Source organism: Nicotiana tomentosiformis, chromosome 8, assembly GCF_000390325.3.
Source record: "Nicotiana tomentosiformis chromosome 8, ASM39032v3, whole genome shotgun sequence".
NCBI lineage: Eukaryota > Viridiplantae > Streptophyta > Magnoliopsida > Solanales > Solanaceae > Nicotiana > Nicotiana tomentosiformis.
In genome coordinates, this window is record NC_090819.1 from 30,823,803 (window position 1) to 30,846,299 (window position 22,497).

Here is a 22,497-nt window from a genome sequence, read left to right on the forward strand (position 1 = left end):
TACATACGTCTCCAAACCGATCCACAAGACTCTACTAAACGTGCTCATGACTTATGAGACCTACGTAACCTAGAGCTCTGATACCAATCTGTCACGACCCAAAAACCTAACCTGTCGTGATAGCGCCTATCGTGGAACTAGGCAAGCCGATTCATTCCAAAAAAATCAATATTTTAATTTCAATGATAATTTCAAGGCTATTTAGCGTAAAAACCTTCGTAAAAAAGTTCAAATCAAAACAAAAGTGAGGAAAAAAAAAGCCCGACATCGAGGTGTCACTAGTCATGAGCATCTACTATAATCTGTCTAACAATATCAAGACTAACTCAGCCTGGAAAATAGCTAAATACAACTAAAGGAAGATAAGAGGGAGAAGAGAAGGGCTGCGATCGCTAGGCAGCTACCTTGCTATCCCCGAGAAAATTTGCAACATGAATAGTCAGCAGTCACTATCGTGTCAAGCTACACCTGGATCTGCACACAAGGTACAGGGAGTAACGTGAGTACGCCAACTCAGTAAGTAACAACAATAAATAAAGCCTGAGCAGCAGTGACGAGCAATAAAGCATATAAAGTTCATATCATGAAATCTTAGTAAAATACCGCATGCTTTAAAAATATCAAGGTTTGAATCAAAACATCTCGTTTAAACCCAGTTCCAGTAAAATCATTTAAAGATATTTTTCAACAGTTTTCAAACAAGGCTCAATGCAAGGTAAGCAAAAATGATGAAATCATAAACAGCCCCTCGGGCAAAATATCACTCATATACAGCCCTCGGGCAGACCTCACAGACACTCATGCCCCTCTGTCTTACCTTACAATCACTCATGCCACTCGGGCATACCTCACAATCACTAATGCCTCTCAGTCACTCAGCACTCGGCACTCGACACTCGCACTCAATAGGTACCTTCGCTCACTAGGGGCGTGTATAGACTCCGGAGTGGCTCCTTCAGCCCAAGCGCTATATCAAGCCAAATCATGGCATAAATCACTCAGGCCCTCGGCCTATATCAAACATGTTGCGGCGTGCAGCCTGATCCCAAAAATATCCTCACAAATCTGGCCCTCGGCCTCACTCAGTCATAAACCTCTCAAGCCACTCGGGAATTTCAGTAAAAACAGGGTACTCAGCCCAAAACAACATTTATATGCATCAAAATAGAGTAATAAAAATCGAGTTATGCAATAAACAGGTATAACCATGACTAACTATAGATTTTCAATCGGAAACAGTGAGAGGATAGTAGGAAAAGGCCCCTAAGGGTCCAAACAGCACTAGCACAAGGCCCAAACATAGCATTCCGCCCAATTTACAGAAACTCATTTCCAAAACTCATAAGTATCATGTAGTCTCAACAAAATATGCAACTTTACAGTTTCTACGGGACGGACCAAGTCACAATCCCCCAACGGTACACGCCCACATGCCCGTCACCTAGCATGTGTGTCACCTTAAAATAGTAAAATGATGCGAAATCCGGGGTTTTATACCCTCAGGACTAGATTTACAATCGTTACTTACCTCAAACCGGTCAAATCTCTACCCCGAAATGTTCTTGCCTCTCGACTCGGACTCCAAATGCTTTGAATCTATTCACAATCAATACAATACCATCAATATATGCCAATGGAATGAATTTCACAATAAAAACTATCAAATAAGCCCAAAACCCGAAATTGGCTCAAAACCGGCCCCCGGGCCAACGTCTTGAAATCCAACAAAATTTACAAAACTAGAAAGTCCATTCACTTACGAGCCCATACATACAAAATTCATCAAAATCCGCCATCGTTTGGTCCCTCAAATCCTTAAATTAAACTCTCTAAAATCCTAAGCTCTAACCCCTCATTTTCGCTAATTACATGATTAAATAACGAAGAATCATCATAGATAGGAGTATTAGAGCCCAAACAACTTATCTCACTGAAAGACCTTGAATCACCCTTCAAACATCACTTCAAAAGCTCCAAAATCCGACCTGAAAATGGTGGAAATGAACCAAATTCGCGAAGTGTTCTATTTACGGTTTCTGCCCAGGCTTTGCACCTGCGGACCATTTCTCGCTTCTGCGCCACCGTACTTGCGGAAAATCCATCACAGGTGCGTAAATCACTTAGGGGCCTAGGTTCCGCATCTGCGGCCCAAAATCTCGCGCCTGCGAAAGCGCACCTGCGCATTTCCTTCCGCTTCTGCGAAGCCTGCCTATAGTCCTCCTCTCCGCATCTGCGCCCTAGGTCTCGCACCTATGCATCCTGCCTAGCCTAGCACTGCCCGCACCTGCGGGCTCCCCACGCGTACCAGCGACCTCGCACCTGCGACTCCCCCTTCTGCAGGTGCGGTTATCAGTAGCAGCAGCTTCAGTTGCATTTTCCAACTTCAACAAATCCGTTAGCCACTCGGAATCAACTCGAGGCCCTCGGGACCTCAACCAAAAATACCAACAATTCATATATCAACATACAAACTTAGTCGATCCTTCGAATCACTCAAAACAACATCAAATCACCAAATTATCCTCGGATTCAAGCCTAAGAACTTCTAAACTTCCAAATTGGACAACCGATGCCGAAACCAACCAAATCACGTCCGAATGACCTCAAATTTTGCACACATGTCACAAATGATACTATGAACCTACACCAATTTTCGGAATTCCATTCCGAACCCGATATCAAATTTCTCACTGCCGACCGAAATCGCTGAATTTCCGACTTTCACCAATTCAAGCTTAATTCCAAATCACATTCCGGATACGCTCCTAAGTCCAAAATCACCTAACGAAGCTAATGGAACCATCAGAATTCCAATCCGAGGTCAAATGCTAAAAAGTCAAACTTGGTCAACTCTCCCAATTTAAAGCTTCAACAATGAAATTATTTCTTCCAATTCGATTTCGAAATTCTTGCAAACCAAAAATGACGATTCACACAAGTCAAAGTACATCATACGGAGCTACTCATGCCCTCAAACAACCGAGCGAAGTGTAAATATTCAAAATGACTGGTCGTGTCGTTACAAAAATATTTTGCAATACACAAATACCAACATATCTTTCGCAAACCTAGAGCCAGAACATGTTTCTCAAATATGTCTCTAGATATTGCTTTTGTAAAAAGATCAACTATTATTTTTGCGTAGGTATGTATTGTAATGTTATTTCTTTACTTGCCCTAATGTCTCTCACATGTATATACTTTCTAAAGAGTATATCATTTTCACTATAACATAATAAATAACCTACAATTCTCTTTGGGTATCGAAAAATTCTCATCATTCTTTTAATGATCTCTTCCAAAATTAGATTGATACCTTCTACCAGACCTATGGCATAACAAATATTTAGGTACACATCATAGTGTACCTCAATTTCCCAACAACACTTGAGTATAGAACTCGAGACATTTCACTCTTTTCTTTGAGTCTTTACATATATTTCAAGGCTTAAAGTTTCACCTCTCACTATAGGAGTATCCATGGGTTTGCAACTATTTATTTGGAAGCGTTCCAAAACTTTCTCTATATAAGTTTCTTGATATAGACTCAAAAACTTCTTGAAACAATTTCTTTGGATCTTAACTCCAAGAATATAGTCCGCCTCACCCATATCGTTCATGTCAAATGACTTTGAAAGTAATGACATGATAGTTTTTACATACTCTAAATTATTTCCGGCCAATAAAATATCATCCACGCAAAGAGAAAGAGTTATAAACATTCCATTGGACTTCTTCACGTAGATAAAATGGTCTTTATTGATCATGGAGAAATGATACAAGATCACTTCTTTGTGAAGTCTCAAATACCATTGTCTTGAGTATTACTTCAGTCCATAAAAAGATATTTTTAATTCAAATACCTTCTTTTCTTGGCCTTTAAAGATAAAAACTACAGGTTGTTCCATATAGATATCATCTTTTAGTTCTCTATTGAGAAAGGCTGTCTTCACGTCCATTTGGTGTAATTCTAGATCCAAACGTGCAACAACAGCCAAAAGTAAATGAATTGAGGTAAACTTCACAACTGGTGTTTTACCACCAATCCTGCCTTGTATCTTTCTATTGACCCTTCCGCTTGGTGTTTAACTTTGAGAACTCATTTGTTCCCAATGGCTCTACACCTAGGAGGAAGATCAACTAGTTTCTAGACTTTGTTGGTTTACATGGACTTTAATTCTTCTTTCATTTCTTTCATCCACTCATTTTTTCAGGACTCGATAAGGCCTCAATTACAGAATTTGGCTCATCCATTTCTGGGGAAGATACCAAGAATACATAATCTTCAATCTCATCAGTAAGTTTAGGGACATTTTTTTTCCTGGTACTCTTTCGTAGTTGAAATTCAGATTCGTTAAAAGAATTTTGGGATTGAGAACTTCCACTCACACATGGATCAAGAACAAGATATTGATCAATTTGATTTTCCACCATGTCAGAAGATACTTTCTGACTATCTGAGTTCAATATCTCATAAATAGACTCTTCATTATTTTTCTCACCCTGCTTTGGAAAATCATTTTCCAGAAAAATGACATCTCGTGATTCAATCTCAGTAACACTTCTATCCTCTAATTAGCGAATGAATAGGGATCAATTGATAGGCATTTTTCTTGAGGAAGAGAATCCAGGATGAATATTTTTTTCATTCGCTATGTGCTGACTGGATGCGTACTCGCGTGATCAATCGATAGATAGGGGAATTGACTGCATGATAAGACCGGTCTAACCAAAAGTCAAGGCTCTTCCCTCTCTTGATGGCGAATCTTGATTGACTGACACTAGGAACCGATTCGGAGAAAGAAGAAGCATGGCATGATATGGGCGGCGGATCAATTTCCGATAGCGAATTACTTGACTCGACGGATGGAGGGAGAGCTCTCCAACTCAAAAACAAAATCAATATTGAGTCAACAATCATCGAGAGGCATACCACCAAGCGAGATCGAGACCATCCCTTGTATAGATATAGGGTAGAAAACCTGCGCTTCTTCAAATATCCCATAAATCTAAATAAAGTAGGTACTTCTTGACTAATAAGCGAGAAAGTTTACTTTGAGAAAGAAAAGGGGCGTCCTAGCTGCAATAAAAAAATAGCGCTAACAAGCATGCCTTTTGGACAAGCAGATAGCACATTACCAAATGTTTTTACACCCATGAGCTAAGGCACCACCCTTTTTTCCGACCCGTTTTGGAAGAATTTTTCACATACTAAGGTTTTGGGTCTTCTTGTCGACGATCCCTTGAAAAAAGTCCTATCCTTTGGAGTGTTCTGAATATCTTATAAAGATATATTTCTTGCCTTATGGACCTAATTTACCAAATTCGCTAGAATAATCTTCATAGTAGCACAACCTCAAGGTCGTAAATCATTGAAGTTTGGTTTATGACCAGTCCAAAGCTCATACGGAGTAGAAAACACTGATTTAGAAGGTACTTTGTTCAGTATGTATGTTGCAGTCAATAACGCTTCTCACCAAAAGAAGATAGGTAAATTTGTCTGAGCCATCATGGACCTTATCATGTCCGATAGTGTTCTATTCATTATTTCTGCTACACCATTTTGTTAAGGTGTGTAAGGAATAGTTAATTCTCTGGTGATGCCCTTTTCATTACACAATTCTTCAAATTATTTTAATACATATTTACCCCCTCAATCGGTTCTTAAGGTCTTAGTTCTTTTGTCTAATTGATTCTCGACTTCATTCAAATATCTCTTAAAGCATTCAAGTGCTTTAAATTTATGAGAAATCAAATAGACATATCTAAAGCGCGCAAAATCATCAATAAACGTAATGAAACATAAAGCACCAGACCTAACACTCTCACTATTAGAATGCTAACACTTATAAATTGCTCTTATAATCATGGAAGAGCAGTGAAAATTTGACTCACATTGGAAATACTCTTTTCAGAAATCTACAATGGTGTTCTTTTCTTGGGTGTCTCATCAGAGCTAATCTTAGTTTTAATTCACAACTCCGTTCGAGTTCTCATTATGTTCATAGATATCATGGCTTTGGAAAATCTTATTCTTATTTAGCTAATATGTATTTTGGTTCTCTTCTATTTAAGAGACTGTACAAACACGATTTATGGTTGTTCCTGAAGATGCTATTCGTATTGGAAAGTCTGACTTCAATTTTTTCATCCATGACTTAAACACTATACTTTAGTAAGACACCATGAATCAGTAACTAAGTTGATGGAAAATCAGTTTTGTTATTTTCTCTACAATACCATGTACAGAACATGTGTATAGCTTGGAATAATATTATCAGAATGTGTGCTATAAAAATAGAATTTTGGATCTTTGGCACATCTTCGAAATAATAATTCTACAAACATTACTCGTCTGAAGGCCGCATAAGGCCGAACTATGTCTTTTTTAATCAAATCTGGAACATGACTTGGTCTGCTCTTCTTCGCTACTATTAAAATATGTCTCTATGAATTTATTTAGGATATGACTAATTAAATAACTTGAAGGAATTTTCATTTATTTGTACTATTTTGGACTTGTTGTTTGGAGTCTATTCCCATGCATACATAAAAAAAACTCATCACGAGTAGGTGTTCTATGCTATGTTTAGGTGCAGAGCTAAATAAGAAAATATGTATTGAATGCTGATTAAAAGGAGAAGTACATTCTTTTTTTTAATTCTAAGTCAGGTCTTTGTGAAATATGATTAGCTTCCTGTTATGCCTTAGTACGTCATAACCTTGACTAGTTTGCCAAATAAACCTGGAAACTTGTTCTAAGAGTAAACTTTCAATCTTGATGGGTCTGTTTTCATCTGATTTCTAGAAAATATGTTCTTTTTTGTGCAATATATATGCTGGTTTAGTTGAGTCTTTACAACTAGTGATGACGCGTCGGGCATTTATATACATTGATGTCCGATATATCGTTTAAAAAAAATTACGTTGTAACTTTGGATGGTCTATTTTATTAATACTATTAATCATAGTCGAAATACAACTTCAAATGTAGTACTTGATTCCGGAAAGCATTATTTCGTACTACTTTATAGCTGTGAAGTACCTGATGGTCATCTTTGGCTTGTTTTCTTGCTGAATTTGGACAATGTGAGGAACTGGGACACCTACAATTTCAAAAATAGCTAATTGTACATAACGTGTTTGTTTTTGCCTTAAATACAAATGCTTGGTATTTTGTCTCTGCTTCACTTTCTATATGTGGGAAATGTTCCTCACTATCTAAGTTTTTCTTTTGACGGTTAAATTCTCATAAGACTCCTTTTCAAAAAATATTTATAAACCAGGTATACACTAATAGTGAATATGACATCTTTGTATTGAAGATTCTATATGTTGTTACCTCTGCGGAATTCGTGCCTTCATTATCTTAATTTGTTAAATTGTTAACCATTTTTAGCTTGTATTTTTGACAAATCATAATCAATAGTATTAAATTTTACTTAAACTCTTCATTGGTTCAGTTGATGATTCATTTAAATTAGGAGGAATTGATATGATAGGTAAGATTAATTTGCCATAATATTTTTAAGATTCTACTTGGTCGGTTCTGGTAGTTAAAGAAAAATCTGGCCTTAAGGCTTGGAACGATGGCATTGTTGAAGGGGTGAACAAAGTTATATCTTTTCCTAATCAGCTTACAGAAAGTAAATTTCTCCAATAAGCTAAATTGATTTATTTTAATCCTTGTTTCACTTATAGAGTTGCTCTTAAAAGTTAGTGTACATTTCTGGTGCCTATGAATCTACTTCTAATTGTTAATGTATTTGATATTGGTAGCTTTTCCTATATTGCCCTTTTGATATCAAAGGCTCTTTTCCTAATTAGCTAATATAAAGAGTTAAATGCTGTGTGTTCACCCCTTTTACTATCAGCATTAAATTATGAGATTGTCAAAGTAATCATGTGTTATTTTTTCTTAATAGCAGGGACAAGGTTCTTAAACATACACAAGCGGCATTGACCAAGGAGGAGTTTGAAGACACTTAATATTCTACTTTTTTCTTTTTTGTCGTATGTATATGCGTACAATGACAATGAACAATGAAGTATTGTGTAGTATATATTTAACTAACTTTGTATTCATGAAAGTATTTATAATATTTGACTTGAGATATGTTTTTGTTTGTTGTTGAATAATTTCGGATGCTTTAAATATCGGTAGCAATTAGATAAAAATGTATTAGAATTTGGCCATTGTAGTTGTTGAAAAAATAGGTTTTCATTAGCGACAGAACCTTGCCACAAAAGCAATTAGTATTTATGGCGATCAAGGTTGCCACTAAATCTCAAGCTATTATAGTGACAAGAGTTGCCACTGAAACTATAAAGGATTTAGTGGCTACTGCACTCGCTACTAATTGTAGTCATACAGTGGCGACTTTCCTAAAATTTGTTTTGTGGGAAGGCATATTTATTAACTATTTGTAGTGACTATAGTTGCCACAAATGTTACCTTTTGAGGCGACCCAAGGAGCCGTCACAAAAAATATTCAGTAACGGTTGTACTTGCAGCAACCCTAAGGTCGCTACTATATGTCTTTAGCTGCGACTGTGTGGGATTTTGTAGCTACTTTTGTCGCCACTAATAGTTTGATTTCTTATAGTGAATATTTGACCACAGATATCAGAATGAATTAATTACAATGAAAAATCAGTTCTCTTAGCCGTTCCAAATGGTTTACGTGTAATCTTTCCGCCAAGACAATTTTCACACTTTGGCATTTTAATTTTAGCGAAAGGACCTAAATTTTAGTCAATCTATTCATTCGATGTTGTCCTGTATTACCTAATCTTGCATGCCATGTAATAAAATCAACATCATTATTACTAGAATAGCATGGCATAAGACAATGATCAACATAGTAGTTATAAATGGTGGTGAGTTCAACAATTTTTCCGGTGCGTTATTGACAGGTACGCTATTGTTGTTCTTGCCCCGCGATTTATTCTAACAGACATAATTATCAAACCTAGGAACTTTCTTCTCTAGATTATGAGTGTGCTTTACTATGTTTCATCTTTCCATTCGTTATTATTGTGGTGGTTTATTTCTAGTGATGTTTCTCTCTTCTATTCTGAGGGGTGACGTCCTTTATATAACTTGCTGGACTGCTTAGCAATATCCCTTGATTGTCTAGTTTGAGGGTAGTCTTCTATAGCCATACACTTGGGAGTAACCTTCTTTGCCATGTAATGGGTGTTTATGCACTTAACACACCTGTGGTGATGGACTGCCAATTGAGGTTGATGAGGCTCTATTTAAATAAGCTGTGACAATGAGACACATTACTCGTTCGTGCTTCTTTGATTAAGATACATCGTTAGCTAGTTACTCGTAGCTCGTCCTTATAATCTCTCTATCCTAATCACTAGTATGCTAACTTCATGCACTTCTGAGCCTTCCTTTGATATCTTCCTTTGTTGGCTATGTGGATCATGAATCCCTTTGTCACGCCCCGACCTCGGGGAGCGCGACCAGCGCTCAACCGAGATACCCCGGTTAAACAAGACTGCTAGATGCCTTATACCCAACCTTGCCCATTAACAACATAAGAATCAGTACAAGTGATAGACATGAGAAGAGTCAAGTATTCCACATTCTTTTTCCATTACTAAAGGATATCCATTTATGATTTCCAAAACATAACATGTTTATAGCTATGATGAAAAATATGTTTGCCCAAATACCAACACTTCCTAGTTTAATTCCCAACATCAAACACAACCCACAACCAGTCTACGGAGCCTCTAAGTATAACAGAATAGTAGTATAGAAGTGCCGACGATAAGGCCCCAGCTATACCTCAAAACATAAAGTACAACGTCAAATGACATGAAGCCCGGAACAGAGTAGGGCTCACCAAAATCTTCTGAATAGAGAGTAACTGCTAATGAGGATCAAAACCGCCCGATGACGAACCGCTTGCATCCATTGAAGATGCAGCGCCCCCGAAAAAAGGGACGTTAGTACATATGGAATAGTGCTAGTATGTAAAGCTAAATGTCCTCTTTTAAAATAGAATGCCAATATAAGAAAGGGAAAACTATAGAAACAACAAGTCACAATCAACAATATCCAAATGCCTAGTTAAAACATAAAAAATTTCAAAATACGAAAATAATACTCCCCCCGTTTCAATTTATGTGAACCTATTTCTTTTTTAGTCCGTTCTTTCCTTATTTGGAAATAATTTACCTTTATGCAATGATTTATAACCACACAAAATATATGTGCCTCATTTTACACCACAAGTTCAAAAGTCTTCTCTCTTTTCTTAAACTTCATGCCCAGTCAAATGAGTTCACATAAATTAAAACGGAGGGAGTATATATTTTTTGGTTGGGAGATCATTAGCACCGATATACCACCGTATTTTTAGCACGGAGTTCGATCACGACCGATCGGCTAGGCCATCTCCACACGAACAATATGGTTTGACATGTGATGCGGAAAAAAAAAAGATATCAAGAGTAGTACCACCATGTGCGCAACATGGCGTCCGATATCCACCCGATCGGCTAGGCCGCCTTCCCACATATGCCGTATTGGTTGACTTTCCAATTCACAACTAATATCAATCTCATCCCAATTAAGGGGAATAATCACAATCACCTCAATATTTCAATCTCATCTCAAATAAGGGGAATATTCACAATCCACCCCTACACCAGCACATGTAGTTTGGGGTGTGGGTTTTATGGCCCACCCTTTCTCGGTTTGCTAATGATACTCCCAAAAATATTTTTGTTTTGCACACAAGGGAAACAAAAGTACAAATATATTTTATATTCAACATTTAACCTTTCACACTATATATATAGCTTCGTTAGTACTTTTAACCATTCACAACATCATTATTTCCTTGGCTCTATTGGCCATACGTATGATTTTTCATTCATGGCACGATGGTCGTATCTCATATTCCATACTTTAGTTTCCTTACTTTTATGGATCATCGTCATAAATATCAACAAATAGAATATTCCGAAAATCACAACGTTAGGTTTATTAGTAACGAAGACTTTAGACACAATGGTTTTCTTTCCGTGAAGAGAAGTAAAATGATTGGCAACCGAAGCACAAGTTAAAATCATAAACGTGTAACACATCATTTATTCTTGAAATACTTTTTCCCAACAAGGGCAATACACAATTTCAACTCATGAAGATATAAGAGCTCAAAACACAGTGGAAATACTTACAAAATATAGCATTAGTTAAAACAACCACATTTGGGCATAACTTGTGTACATAAGTTTTTAGGCAAATCTATTTTCGAAGTCAGTTTTGAACAGTTGAATCAAGGCCTATTTCATAACCTTTCTCACATCATTTCATTTCCTCAGCACCATTGACCACAAGTATAACTTTTATTCTTGGCACATTGGCCACACTTTATATCTCCAACCCACTTCTTTCACTTTCAAGCATCCTTAAAGATTATCAATAACAAGGCATTTCAAATCAAGACTTTAGGTACACATATAAGCAATTGGAGTTTTAGATGCACGGAGTATTCTTTCCAAGTTAAGCATAATGGACTTTCATTTGAAACACGACCCAAGCCATAATATTTTAATACACAATATCATTCTTGAACACATTCCCAAAGGATAACATAATGTGATAGGAACATTCAAAACACATTTTGAATACATAATTCTCGATACTGGCTTACTCGGGACAATCGAATTTATTATTAATAACTGGGAATTTGAAAATAAGGAACTTGAGACAACATAAGGAATTTGAAAATAAGGTTTGAAAATAAGGAACTTGGGAATTTGAAAATAAGGAACTTACGGGAACATCATGAAATTCAATTCTAAGAGAGTAGTTTAGCCAACATACGTTGTTTGAGCTTTCCTTAAGTTACTACAATGTCCCAACACGTCTAACAATAACAATCTATAGGAAGGTAGCAAAAATCGGATAATAATTAGAAGGATTCACATGGTGAAACTCTCTTAGGAATTTTGTCAAACACCCAGTATGCAAAATAGACTATAAAGCTCTACAATGGTAATCCCTTCCTCCCTCAACCGATTTCAATAAGAAACTACCCAAACTAGTTCATTAACCCCACACACTAAAAGTTATTGACACATGCATGGTCTAATTCCAATCTCACAATATACTTAGACACTAAAATAACTTGTATGGGTGGGATAGGATAGGAACTTACCCGGATAGATGGTGGTCTAGTGAGTGGCTTTCTTGATTCTTGAAGATTGGTGCAAGAATAGTTGATTAGAATGCTAGGTTTCCTCTTTTTCTCTCTAAAATACTCTTACCTCTCTCTAAAATCATTAGACATTTGCTTCAAAATGAGCCCCTAGGGCTATTTATCAAAATGGGGTCGGGTTATAAAAATAGGAAAATGGACCCTCTGAACCCAGGTCTGCGGTCGCAGAATGGATCGCATAACCCATATGCGGCCCGCAAAATGGGCTGCAAAAATGATGCCAAGAACTGGGCCGGTCTGCGACAGGTCCACGGTCCGCAGACCACTTATGTGGCCACAGAATCATCTAACAAATTTCTTCAAGCCAAATGTGTGATAGAAAATGCAGACCGCGAAATGGATATGTGATCGCAGAATGGACCGCAAAACGACCTTCAAAATTTAACCATTTTCTGCTCAACTCTGTGACGGGTATGCGGCCCGCGGAGTAGTTCTGTGGTTGCGAAACTGACTACAGAATTGCGTTCTTCTGCCAAAAATTTTCATCAACTCCTCAGTGTTTTCTTCAATCCAAAAGGTCTACATCCATACACATTATCCTATCTCGGCACCACAAAACCTTAAATTCCTTGGCAAAATTTTACGTGGCCTTACACCTATCATTCCATACACCAAGGCAAGTGAACATCTACATTTTCAATTTAAGCATACCCTTGCATTTCTGAGTTCAACTTATTCTCTTAGAAATATGAAGAAAGGAAAAAATCTACCCATAATAGTGCTGAATCATGTGAACTATACACTTTTATTTAGTCAATCATATTTTCAACATGTTCCTTCACGTGCGGATCTAATATTTTGTGGGTCAATGTACACTTTTATTTAGTAAATTATATCTTCAGCATGCTCCTCGCCTGCTGGTCTAATTATTTTTCGTGGGTCAAGCAACGTAAAAAGTCTTTTCCAAGATCGTTGCATGCTCTGATACCATAAAGAAAATAAGGTAGTGAGCTTTGGAAAAAATAATTTCACGTTATATTTATTCCATACGTACAAGACATTTATACAACATATATCGCGGTGTCCTTCCTCTGTGTAACACCATATGCCACCCTGCATGTCACGACCCAATTTTATCTATAGGTCATGATGACGCCCAACATCACCGCTAGGTAAGCCAACTAGTGAATTAAACATATATTTCCTCCTTTAATAAAATTCTGAGTAATTAAACTTTTCTTACTTGCTAGATTTAAGAAAAATAAAAAGTCTAAATAGATAAAAACCAAAATAATAATTTCAAGACCATAATTCTACTAGTGTATGTGCCAAGACCCTATGTAACAAGTGTATGAGCGTCTAGTAGATTATACAAACTTCTAACCACTGTCTGAATATGAAATAGACCGAATACAAAATACAAAAGAGAGAGACTCTAGGGCTGCAGAACGACTCAGGAAGCAGCTCACCACTATGCATCAGGATATCGGGGAGTGTGCACCGGTAGGACCGCCTGATGTACCTGTCTCAGACCCTGCACCAAAAAGTGTAACAAGCGTAGCATGAGTACGTAAACAACATGTACCCAGTAAGTATCAAGTTTAATCTCGAAGAAATAGTGACGAGAGGTCGACTTTGACACTCACTATAGGTCAATAATATAATGATAAAGATATTTAAATAAACATGGTTTATGTGAATAATAATAATTTTCTTAACAATCAGGCATAAATGATTCTTTCACAATTTAATAATTCCCAATAAATCATTTATCTTCACAAGCTGCAATAAAAATGTCAAAGCATCGTGTAATTATGATTATTAAGTACGATTTATGCTGAGGTCGTACGGCCCGATCCAGAATATCGTGTACACTACCGAGGGACGTGCGGCACGATCCATAGATGCATCTATCTACTACCGAAGTGTTCGGCCCACTCCACAAGAAGAGAAGGAGTTTTTACAAGCATTTGACTTAAACATTACTAATGATTTATATCCAATGTTATACAAATTTCATTAACCACTTTTTAAAATTTCTCTAACAAGTTCTCATATAATTTAGGCATTTTAATTTAACAAGTATGGTACAAAATCCCAAATAGTTCATGAATTGGATCCTAATACTACCCGGACAGTAGCATGATAGTAGCTATGCACGGACTCTCGTCACCTCGTACGTACGTAGACCCCACAATTGGGAACACATATTTACTTAAAACACCTATGGGATAAATTCCCTCTTACAAGGTTAGATAAGAGACTTACCTTATCTCAAAGCTCACTTCCCGATCACAATTTCGCGTTAAAGCCTCAATTTGGTGCAGAAGAATCCGAAACTAGTCAAATGTTACATAATTTAATCAATACATGCTCAATAATTCGAAATTAAATTATTATATTAATTAACCAACCCAAATTGGTAAAACTCTTAAAATTCACCCCGGGACCACGTGCCCGGATTCCAAAAAAGTTCGGAGGAAATCGTCACCCATAACCTTAAGAACTCAAATACACAATTTGAATCCCACTCCATAACCATTTTCGTGGTTAAAATCTTATTTTTATCAAAACCTAGGTTTTTCCTCTAAACCCTTGATTTTTCACAATTTACGTGTTATAATCTACCCATAATCTATGTATTTAACTCACAATAGGTAGAATTAACTTACCTCCAAGTTTCTAGGTGAATACTCCTCTCAAGAAGCTCCAAAATCGCCAAAGAATGAAGAAACTGGCTCAAAAATGGTTGATCCCCGACTTAAATGAAGGTTCTGTCTTCTGTAATTTTCGCACCTGTGGAGGCGATGCGAGAGCCGCATAAGCAAACCTGCAGGAGCGGCGCGAGAGCCACATAAGCGAACCTGCAGGAGCGGGCAAATGGTCCGCAAGCGCGAGAGCCGCATAAGCCGCAGAAGTCACTTATGTGGCTCCCGCATGTGTGCCCAATAGCTCCGCTTTTGTGGCTTCTAAGTTGCCCCTGCTGGACCACTTCTGCGGCTTTGTGCTCGCTTCTGCGAGCTTGCACCTGTGGCTGTCCATGTGCAGGTGCGGTTACACCAGAAGCTTGAAGCTTCAGCCATTGCTCCTAAGTGTAAACTTGGTCCGAGCCTCGTCCGGTTAACACCCGAGGACCCTGGGGCCCCGCCCGAACATACCAACAAGTTTAGAATCATAAAATGGACTGGCTCGAACCCTCAGAACGTGTAAAACAACATCAAAACTAAGAATCATACCTCAAACCAAATTGATTCAACTTAGAAATTGCAAATTCTTCAAATTTACTCCGAACGCGCCGAAATATACTTAAACTACTCGGAATGACACCAAAATTTGTGTGCAAGTCTTAAATTACTATACGGAACTACTCATACGTTTAGAATTCCAAACGGACCTCGATTACTTAAAACCTACTCCAAACCAAATTTAAAGAACCTTGAAACCTTCAAATAGCTAACTTTAACTATTAAGCGCCGAAACGTTTCCACCCTTCCAATTCCTGAACTAACCATCCCTGGAAGTCATAAAATAGTACATATGGGGAGTCTTATTTAGGGAAACGAGGTTCTAGATGGTAAAACGACCAGTTGGGTCGTTACACTGCATAAGATTTAGAGGTAATAATTTGTTATTTCTTTTAATAGAGATGTCAAAACAGATTTGCTCACTCTAACGAGATATGAATTAATTTAGCACTCTAACCCTATCTAGTCCTTCATTTGAAATGTTATTTAAAATGCTAGTTCAACCTATCCCTAAGTAGGTAGGGGGCTCGCACTTCAATCTTCACTCTTTTCTTTTTTTAATAAAGAAATCTTTTTAAAATTGTCAGTTACCAAAATGATTTTTTTTTTCTGATGATTATTAGTTTTTGGCGGAGTTTATTTCCTGAGTAAGATACAACACAACCATTAGGTTGGTATCTGTTGGAAATTAAACAAAGAGTAAATAGTATTCCTATGTTGTCTAGGATTTGGTATTGAATAGGTTACTTAATTCATGTCTAGTTAGGTTTTATTTACCAAATTCATATTGGAATATGTTTTGTTAGTCTAGTCAAATTTGATTTGTAGTATTATAAATAGGGGTGCTACTACATATTTTCTATTGTGGAGAGGTCGCTATGATGTAGAGAGATTCAAGAGTTATACGAGTTGTAAAAAAGCCTCCTACCACGTTCTCTCCCTAGTTTAATAAAAAATTTCTATATATTCTTTGTTGAATTTTTTGTTTGTGCCTAAATTATTATTGGGGTATTTCAATCCTTCAAATTGGTATCAGAGCCTGTGTGAGATCCTGTCAGAGCTGGTAGGAGATCTAAAAAAATGTTATGGATACTCTATTACCTGATTCTCCCGTTTTTGTGGTGCCGAAGTATGCTTACGTATTGGAGGATTGTAGGATAATACTTGAATTGGGTTCTATAATGATTTCCTTGAATTGGGTTATAACCCTAGGATAATACTTCTCACTTGCTTCCCTAAATTCTCAACAAGGAACTATACCTGATGAATTTCTTACAGAACCTTTTTATTCAAATGGATAACATCTGCTCACCTGTGCTTATGCATGCACAGTCATAAAGTTTACCTATGTGGTATCAAATCTAATGTAAAGCACCCTAGTGTTGAGATCCTTCTTGAGCCACTCTTTTTCTCTCCGGTGTATGTGGCTCCTATGGTTTGAACAGTCACATTACTCCTTTAAGAATATTATCGTGAATCCTTTTCACCGTCTAGTAACATGAGAGCATATCTCAGCACATATCATATGTGTACCTGCCAATTGAAAGGGGGTCACTTTGTCAGCATAAACGTTTCTGGGAAAATTGAGATTTTCACAAATTCATCACATGCAAATCTTTTTGTTTTCCCATCTCAGTATGACTTTCATGTCCACTTAGATCATTTCGTAGTAAGTAGATAACTTTGTTCCTAGTATTGTAGTTGCCCATGAAGTGGCCTGGCATCGCATCTTGAATGTTATTATGGCAAAAATATGTCTAACTCATAGCAAAGTGTTCATTCTCTCTAACCAATATATGATTTCACCCCAATGTTAAGATGTCCTAGCTACATGGTTTCACTCGTGTGTGGTTGAAAGTTAAGCAGCCTTACAATGACTTTTCCTCCACACTTCAGGTGGATGTTTTAGATTCTGGCACATATTATGAGCATATTGATTTGAAAGGCAAGTTTGTTGTATCTTTAGTCCTCTCATATAGGATCAACTATTGTAAAGGGATAAGCTGTCAGAATGATAATAATCTCACAAGTGTTCAACTTCTTTTCATCCTCATGGGCTTGTGGCATATCTATTCCTTGTGTTAGTTAATGTTAAGAGCGTAATGCAACTACATGTATTTTGAAACCCATATCACATTCAGGGTGCTAGAATATTCTCATTTTGAGTTAAACTGATTTTTCCTACATTCCAAGAGGCGACTGGTGTTATGTACTTGGCTATTTCTCTTTGAGGCCTACTATTTTCGAACAAGGCATGTATGGAATGAAATAATTATTGCTGTCCTTTTCATGACTCATTGTCTTCCAGGAATAACTGACGCTAATGCCTTTATCCTCCCGACCATGCCTTCCATATGTCACATGTCTAAAATGACTCATTTCTTTTAAATCTTAGAATCATGAACATGGTCCCTACATTATCAATGCCTACTAGGCAACTCTATGCCTCATTTGTCAAATAAATGATGTCATCACAATGATTAACCATGTCAGCACTATTGGTAATAAACTTCATGTCTCTTAGGGTATAACCTCCTAAAATGCCCTGCTCAGCACATTGATGGAATCTTGAAAAACATTCCAGCCCAATCTCGAACCTTGTTGTTCCTATTTATAGTAACCTATGGGGGTTGAAGGTTCAAACATGTTAAAGAAGAAGCATCATCCCGTGATCAATATATTGGATAGGAAGTTTTATGGTAATATTCAAGCTAGCACATCTTAGAGTAATTGTTGGAGGTTGCCAAAGATTTAGTTTGGGTGTTTGGCGTATGGATTTAGAGTTGAAGAAAGTGAACGAGTTATTCTCAAGGCTTTCTCTATGAATATATTGGGTGAATTGTTAAGGAAGGTAAAGTATGTGTAGTCACATTAGGTCTTATGAAATCTTGAAGGAAATAGGCCGAACTATGAGTATGATAATTCCCCTTCATTTTCCTCCATATACCCGGTGTTTCATATGTCTATGTTGAAGAAAGTAGTTGGAGACCCGACACTCATTGTTTCGGTTGAGACTATTGAGGTTAATGAGAAATTGACTTATGAAGAGATTTCAGTTTCTATTATTGATCGGCAAGTCTGAAAGTTGAGAAATAAAGAAATTGCCTCCGTGAAAGTGTTATGGCGAAATCAGCAGGTTGAAGAGGCCACCTGGGAGGCCGAGGAAGAAATGAAGAAGAAATATCCTTATTTGTTTGAATAGCCATGTATTTATAAAGTTGTGTTCTATGAAAATGCTAAGAGTTACCTTCTATGAATTATGTATCATTTGTACCATTGATGTTAAAGGTGTTCCTTCCCCGGTAATATATTGCTTATGAGGCCACGGTTGGTGTTGTTTATATGTTATATTACATCATTGAATTATGTATATGTTGTTAGGATTGGTTTCTGGGATTCTCTAACAGGTGGCTAGGCCCAGTTACAGAGGAGACTCTGGTGAAATTTTTGGAAACTTAAGTTGTTAGTCAAAAATTTGAAACTACAGGTGGTGTGTTATATTAGCTAAGTCACATTGAATGCGAATGACAGATTTTGACCCTCATTCGAGGACGAATGATCCTAAGAGGGGGAGAATGTAAGGCCCCGTAAAATTTCGTAAAGGAATTTAAGGTTTCGTGGTGCTGAAATAAGCTTAAGTGTTTGAGGATTGGGTTGAACAATGCACTGGGGAGTAAAAGAAAATTTTCGGCAGAAGAAGACTTTTCTGCGGCCCACTATGCGGTCGCAGAATCATTCTGCGGATCGCATAATGACCACAGAGTGAATCAAAGGCGGGGCAAGATTGGAGGAAGTCTGTGGTACATTATGCTACCGCAGACCAGTTCTGCGGTGCATTATGCAACCACAGAACAGGCCTGCAGGACGCATAACCACCGCGGACCCAAACAGGCGACCCCCCATTTGGAGCTTCAGTTATGCGGTCGATTTGCAGACCGCATACGTGTTATGTGGTCGCATATGTGACCGCAGATCTGCGTCGGGGCTTTAATTTTTCTAATTTTTGACCCAACCCTACTTCGATATATTGAGGTAAAGGGACTCTTTTGGATCAAAAATCTGATAATTTTTAGAGAGAGGTGAGAGTATATTAGAGAGAGAAAGAGAAGACCTAGTCATTTGTTCATCAATTCTTGTTCAAGGCTTGAAGATTTCACAAGGATCTTGCTAGGGCTTCAAAGAGGTAAGAATTTCTTCCCCCAATTCTTCAATTTTGAGTTTGGGGTAAAAGATGGTTGATTGGCTATATGATTCTTGGGTGTGAGAGTATTATGTATACATGCATTTACCAATAAGGTTTGTGTGAAGATTATTGAGCCCAAATAAGTAAAGATTGGGTTGTGGAGTGAAAGAAATCTTGTAGAAGAATCTTGTAGTCAAATTGCACACCTAGTGTTTGATGAACCGCTCAAATGAGCTGAAACCATGAGTATCTTCTTTATTTGTGTTCAATTTTGTTATGTCTCAAAATAGATTGGGATTTCTAAGATTTTCGGAACACTGTAGTAATTTAAGAAAATCTCAAGGCGAGGTATGTTGGCTAAACTACTCTTTTTGAATTAAATTCCATGATGTCCCTATAAGTTGCAAGCTTGGTTGGCTCAAGTTCCTAACTCCTATGTTTCGAGTTATTCCTTATAAACTTGACTATTTCGAATAAGCCTTATGTCAAAAGATGTATGTTTAAAGTATGGTTTACGTATTAAAATGTTATGACTTTGAGTCGTATTTTAAAAGAAAATTAGTATACCAATTGGGTGAGAAAAACTCGATGTGCTTAAGACTATAAATTGCTCATATGTGTACCTAAAGTCTTGATTGAAAATATCTTGTTGTTGATAATCTATAAAGACGCTTGAAAATGAAATAAGTGAATTCGGGATATAGAGTGTGGCCAATATGCCAAGAATTTAAGTTATGATTATGGCTAGTAGTGCAAATGAATTGAGAGGATGCGATAAAGAATATGAAATGAGCCTTGACTCAATTGTTTAAAAATAATTTCGAAAATAGAATTGTCTAAAAGCTTTTGTACTCAATTCATGCCCATGAGTGGATGCTTTAACTAATGCTTTGCTTTATAAATATATCCAGTGTGATTCGAGTTCTTACATACTCAGGTGTTGAAATTGTACATTGTCATTTCTGGGAAAGAGTATTGCAAGAATAAATGGTGTATTGATTGTTTAGGATTTGGATGTGTGTTTCTATTGCTGGTTGGTATGCCCCATTCTTTGGGAAAAACCATTTGTGTTTAAAGTTCCCATTACAAATGGATTTGAAGTATATGATTTCTGAAATATTCTGTATGTTGATATTTTATGGTGGTCCTTGAAAATAAAAGAAGTGAAAGTGTAGAACATGAAATACGGCCACCGTGCCAGGAATAAAGAATCTTGTGAATGGCCAAATGAGTCAAGGAAATATTATTGTTGTTGTAAGTGACTGGAAATACTAATGAGGATTTATACAATGTGAAAGAGGTTGAGATGAGTACAATTGTATTTATATTACCTTTGTGTGCAAATCAAATAATAAAAATATTTTTGGGAGTATCATTAGCAAAACCGAGGAAGGGTGGGACATAAGGCCCACACCTGAAACTACACGTGCTAGTGTAGGGGTAGATTGTGATTATTCCCCTTAATTGGGATGAAATTGAAATATTAGTTAAATTGTGATTATTCCCCTTAATTGGGATGAAACTGGTAATAGCTGTGAATTGGAAAAGTCAACCCACATAGCATATGTGGGAAGCAAGCCTAGCTGATCGGGTGGATATCGGACGCCATGTTGTGCACATGGTAGTACTACTCTTGGTAACAACTTTCTTTCGCATCACATGTCAAATCACATTGTTCGTGGGGAGATGGCCTAGCCGATCGGGCATGATCGGACTCCGTGCTAACAAAGACGGTGGTACATCGGTGCTAATGATATCCCAACCTAAAATATATATTATTTTCGTATTTTGAAAATTATTATGTTTCAATTGAGCATTTGGATATAGTTGATTATGACTTGCTGTTTCTATGGTTTTCCTTTTCTTATATGGTCATTCTATTTTTGAAAGAGGACTTTTAGCTTTACATACTAGTACTATTCCATATATACTAACGTCCCTTTTGTCGGGGGCACTGCATCTTCAATAGATGCAGGTGGTTCATCGGCGGGCCTCTTTGGTCCTCGTTAGTAGTTGCTCTCTATTCAGCAGGTTGTGGTGAGCCTTACTCTATTCCGGGCCTGATGTCATTTGAGTTGTATATTGTGTTTTAAGGTATAGACGGGGCCTTGTTGCCGGCACTTCCATACTACTCTTCTATTGTACTTAGAGGCTCCGTAGACAGGTTGTGGGTGGTGTTTGATATGGGAAATTTAACAAGAAATGTTGGTATTCAGTAAACATGTTTGTTTTTATTATATCTATAAACCTGTAATATTTTGGAAATTATGAATGAAGCTACTAATGGAAATTTATTGGGAGTTGTTAATGAAAATCTTTCCAGTATTTGATTAATGAAGTACATCTCCTCTTTATTCATGGATGAATTTGGGTAAAAGAAAATCTAACAGGCTTGGTCAGCGGGGTTCATTCGGTTGAGCGCCGGCCGCGCTCCCCGAGTTTGGGGCGTGACAATCTCATTCCAATTAAGGAGAATAGTCACAATCACCTCAATATTTCAATCTCATTCCAAATAAAGGGAATAATAACAATCCACCCCTACACCGGCACATGTAGTTTCGAGTGTGGGCCTTATGGACCACCCTTTCTCGGTTTGCTAATGATACTCCCAAAAATATTTTTGTTTTGCACACAAGGGAAACAAAAGTACAAATATATTTTATATTCACCTTTTAACCTTTCACACTGTATATATAGCTTCGTTATTAATTTCAACTATTCACAACATCATTATTTTCTTGGCTCTATTGGCCATACGTATGATTTTTCATTCATGGCACGATGGTCGTATCTCATATTCCATAATTTAGTTTCCTTACTTTCATGAATCATCATCATAAATATCAACAAATAGAATATTCCAAAAATCACAAAGTTAGGT